Source organism: Calidris pugnax, unplaced genomic scaffold (genome assembly GCF_001431845.1).
Source record: "Calidris pugnax isolate Ruff unplaced genomic scaffold, ASM143184v1 scaffold270, whole genome shotgun sequence".
NCBI classification, from domain to species: Eukaryota; Metazoa; Chordata; class Aves; order Charadriiformes; family Scolopacidae; genus Calidris; species Calidris pugnax.
Window position 1 is genome coordinate 986897 of NW_015091277.1, and position 5202 is coordinate 992098.

At 49.4% G+C, this 5202-nt stretch overlaps 1 non-coding gene across 1 annotated transcript; it reads right to left on the bottom strand.

Moving 5' to 3' along the window:
- Window positions 1-136: 136 nt before the first annotated feature.
- TRNAP-UGG lies at window positions 137-208 on the bottom strand. Its single transcript has one exon. It is a non-coding gene; the product is annotated as a tRNA-Pro (tRNA).
- Window positions 209-5202: the final 4994 nt, after the last annotated feature.

Below are 5202 nucleotides of genomic sequence, written 5' to 3' on the forward strand. Positions count from 1 at the left end.
TTTTGGGCCTCCATCCGGCTCGTGGCGCGTGTTTCGCGCGAATTTCCCCACCGCGAAAAGAGAAATTTACGCGTGGGGAGGGAATAGAAAACAGGGAGAGAGGGGAGAAGAAAAGGGAGGGGGGGGAAAAAAAACAGGGCTCGTCCGGGATTTGAACCCGGGACCTCTCGGACCCAAACCGAGAATCATACCCCTAGACCAACGAGCCGGCTGTATAACTTGCCCTCGGAATAGCCCTATAAGCGCAGATTCGGTGCGAAAATGGGAATCCGCCCCCCCTGCGTGCAAAATCGGGGTGTAATATTTCCGTGGGATCTGGAAAAAAAAAACCAACCCACCCCAAACCGTTTTTACTTTGCATTTCAGGAGGATAAGAAGGGAGGACGTTTCCCCAAGAGCTTGTTTAATGCAGTTCCGCACGGAAAACCATGTTTTTCCTCTGTCCCGAAGGCAGTCTGGAATAAGCATCTCTTCCCAGAAATGGGAATTTTTGCAGATGTCGGATGTTTCCCATCGTTTCCCCAAACGTTTCCCATCATTTCCCAGCCCCACGACAGGAAATGATCTCGCACTGTTGACCAGGCCCAACAGAGTGGCCACCGCTTCACACCTGCTGTGCCAGCAACAGGAGAGATAAAAGGGATTTTTAGTGTTTTTACAATAAAAATAATAATGAAAAAACCCAAAACACTCTGGCAGGTAATCAGGTTCTCATCCTGAAAGGACTTGCCCGTGTGTTACACTTGTGGGCTAGAAGCCCCATTGCAACAGGGCTTGATGAGGTCATAAAATTTAATATTTAGGATACAAATCAACAATATGGCCTTTTTTCTTTTTTTTTTTCAGTCTTCTCATAACATGGGGAAGCATTGAATGGTTCATTTCCTAACACGAATCCCGCGCTGCACCAACTGACCATTTGACGTAGCTCCAGAGGATGCTCTGCCCACTCACTGCCCTAGCATCTTACTCCTTCCTTGGGCTCCCGGAAGGTCTCACCATATCGTGGTCCTCAGCAGGAGATGGCTGCAAAGTCCTTGGTTGTGGAACCACCTCTCCCTCAACACCAATATTCCCCCACAAAGTGCCCCCCCCAGGCCATTAGGACTGAGGAGCGTTGCTATTGATTCAAATTTGGCACAGCTTGGGACATTTGGGCTTTGATGGGTGCTTTCCAGCAAGATCTGGTGGTCAGACACCCCAGGCCAAGAGTGGTTGCTCCCTGTGGTGGTTCCTCTTGGTGACTTCATAGTGATAGAATGGAATCATAGAATAGTTTGGCTTGGAAGGTTGGTCACCTTCACTGTGCAAGCCTGAACACTGCTGAGAAATGGCTTCAAGGTCAGGTTGGGATGGTGCTATGAGCAACCTGATCTGGTCCAACCTCCCCTGCCGTGACCAGGGACATCTTCAACTAGATCAGGTTGCTCAGAGCACCATCCCACCTGACCTTGAAGCCATTCCTCAGCAGCGTTCAGACTCTCATGGTGAAGGGGACCTTCTCAGCTCGTAGCAACGCCCCGAGGGGTGCCGTGGAGTGCTCTCTGCTCCATGGTGGGCACGTGGGGATGGAGGCCACCACGCCTGCGGGCAGAACAAAGTCTCCTTGTGCGCAGGGCGCAAGCTGAGCTGAACCCGGCTGCTCAGAAGGTCCTTGGTTTCGCTCTTGAAACGCTCCGACAGGGAAGAAAGCGCCGGCCACAGCAGGGCAGGCAGTTTCCTTTGAAAGACAGCACTGTGTGTGAGAAATGAAGCTGCTTGAGGTTAGCGGCCGGGTCCCTTTTTGTGTGCCCGCCTTGTTTGTTTTGATACACAGCGGTGAAAGGCGGTCCTCCTGGGGTCGTATTTTCCTGCTGGAGCAAGCTGTCAGCTAGAGATGAGACAGCAGAGGAGGAATAGCTGAAATCCTGTGTTTGTTTGCTTTAAAAAGCCACTTGAAATTAGCTCAGCGAATATAGCCCTGCGCAGATTGCTCCAAAAATTAATAAATCAGGCTGTGTGCAAGGAAACTCGATAATGCAAAGCAGGTCACTTTACTGCGCGCCAGACCCCCGTCTCGTTTACACGGGGGCCCGTTGGCTCTCCTGGGGTGTCTCTGGTTTTGCATCGCTGGATGGAGAGGAGGAACCTGGACCGTCCCCTGCTGATGTCTCTGAGATCAAAATTACAGAGCGGGTTGTCTTCAACAACTGTGGTTTCAGGGAGATGTGGAAAGGGTTGATGCAGCTTTTGTGGAAGGAACGGCCACCGGGTCGGTCCACAAAGCTCTGCCATGGGGTGGTGACCAGGGAGAGGACTTCAAACGCACCCGGTATGGTCATAGAATCATAGAATTGTTGAGATTGGAAAGGACTTTTCAGATCATTAGGTTCAACCATCAACCTAACACTGACAAAAACCACCACTAAACCATATCGCCACGAAGATGATCAGAGGGATGGAGCACCTCTCCAATGAAGACAGGCTGAGGGAGCTGGGATTGTTCAACCTGGAGAAGAGAAGGCTCCGGGGAGACCTTATGGCGGCCTTTCAATACCTGAAGGGTGCCTATAGAAGAGCTGGGGAGGGACTCTTTGCCAGGAAGGGTAATGATAGGACAAGGGGAAACGGTTTTAAATTGGAAGAAAAAAGATTCAGATTAGATCTCAGGAAGAAATTCTTTGCTGTGAGGGTGGTGAGACACTGGAACAGGTTGCCCAGGGAAGTTGTGGCTGCCCCATCCCTGGAAGTGTTCAAGGCCAGGCTGGATGGGGCCTTGAGCAACCTGCTCTAGTGGGAGGTGTCCCTGCCCATGGCAGGGGGGTTGGAACTAGATGATCCTTGAGGTCCCTTCCAACCCAAACCATTCTATGATTCTATGATTCTATATCGCTAAGCACCATGTCTACCCATGTGGTCCAGGTACTGTCCAGCATCATGGTTGCATCTTCTGCACTGAGGACCCCAGGCACCTGGATATCACACGTCCTGGTGGCACAGAAGATGTCAGCATTGCTGGGATGGCCCAAGGAGAACCATGTTGCCAAGCTCCCCAGCTGCCTGGACATAGAAGCAGATCCTTCCAAAGAGGGTGATGCAAACCTGCAGACAGATGGGGCTGGCCAGGGATGCAGCTGAAGAAGCAAATCCTGGTCAGGGCTGGAGGTCAAGGCATGCAAGGAGAGGCTGAGAGTTGTGTGGGTGCAGTGGTGGAGAAGGAAAAGGGGGATTTTATTGCTCTCTGTAGCTCCCTGCTGGCATGGTGCAGAGGAGAAAGAGATGGGCTCCCTTTGGAGGTGCCCAGTGATGGGACAAGAGGCACTGACCCAAAATGTAACATTGGAAATTGCCATTAGTTATCCCAGATTCCTGAGGAATGAAGTTTTCTGAGGTAGCCCAGTCCCATTTGTTTCTGGTGAGTGTTTGACATCGTTGCAGTTTTCCCAAGCCCCTGGTGAGGTCAAGGAGTGTGTTGGAGATTGTCTCTCCTTGTTCACTGACACAGAGGAGCATCCAACCTAAATGAGGTACCTGTGCTGGGGCTCCTCCCTAATCCATGGAAAAAGATAGACATCTGCTGTGAAATCTGAATCACTTACTGAAGGTTTCTCCAGGGACCACAGAGAGATCCTGGAGCAGCAACAATCCTAACAAAGAAACTCTCATGCCGTTTGGAGGTGATGAAATGCAGACCTGGGGTTCTTGTGCTGTGACTGTTAAATAAGAGGGTAAGGTCCTCCTTGTTGGACTCAAGGCTCCTACACGTTGATTTGGCTTATGATTGAAAGTCATTTATCAGTTTAGTGTCTTAGGCTTCCCAGATGCTGCTGGAAACGAAAAAGGAGAATATCAGACCCTGAAAAAGTACAATTTGAACACGGACTGAGAGCATTTTACAGACACCTCTTGGCCTGGCATTGATCTGACCTTGCCCTCCAGAAATACCAGAGCTTCTTCTGCAGTAAAACTCCAGTTCTTCATCCAACAAGGAAACCTTCCCACGGGTGAAAAGGCATTTCCTGTGATTGGAAACTGGATGAGATTTGATGTATGCTCATCCTTTACCAAACAGGCTATCTGCTACAACAGCAAAAACCAGCATTGGACAACCTCCCTTCATGAGTCACATGGCCATCTACTACTTTTAACCTGATCTACTGCTCTGTCTGTTTTACTTGGTATCTGTTGTCTCACTGTTAATCTATCATTTTACAGCTTTGGGGATAATCTCATATTCTATTGCTTGCTGAGGTAGTTTGCTGATTTCACGAGGAAGATACTGTTCTTCCTGTTTTTTTAATGATGATCTACTTTTATAAATGATCTGCTGGATTTCCAGACATTCAGCAGCCCACCTAAAGCCGTGGCTTCCGGAGGACTGCTGGCCATCAGATGGCCAGATATGCATGTTCTGTCAATCTGATATATCCAGGATGAGTTAGGCTAATGCTCCGTGGTGTAAATATTTCTTATATGAAAATCCTGGCCAAGTCAAGACAGTGTTTGGGGAAGTTCTGGCTGGCCCGTCGCGGTGTGGGAGTTGAAGAATGAGCAATTAAGTGTTTCCCATGGTCTCATGGGACCACATTCCCTACTTGACCCACGTCCTCCAACGTTTGGGTCTCCAAACCTTTGACTCGGTGATGACCAGCAGAGACCCAAGGAGCAGCCAGCCCAGACAGCAGCCTGGATGGCTGGGGACATGTGGAGGCCAACCATATGCTATGTCAGCGGGTGCAGCTCTGATTAATGTCAGAGTCCCAAGTCCTGAAGGATGAGGAAAATAGGTTCATACAACTCCATGTAAATCATACTTAATTTTTCATCAGCAGACGGGGAGGCTGTGGGGAGGGGGACTGGGAAACACAGAGGTTAAGTGGCTTATCCCAAGCCGCAGAGCTGCACAGGATAGAGATTTCCAAACTTGCAGAGCAGTCGCTTGGTCACTGGGCCTCAATTTAATTAGCCGGTGTGTTTTTTATTTAAGAATGACAGCGCATTACGTTTCCTTGTAATTCATGGGCCCCACCCCACTGTGTGCAGATACAGATCAAAGAGATGGCTCCTGCTCACAGCCTTGCTGCTAGAAATGGTTTCTTTTCATGCCTTAAATTTGAGAACATCAACAGTATCTAAAACATTCAGCAAATGATTTCTTTTCTACTTAAAAGCGGGCTCCCTTCACATAATTTCCTCTTTTTGGGGGCAGGTTTCTGCACTCTT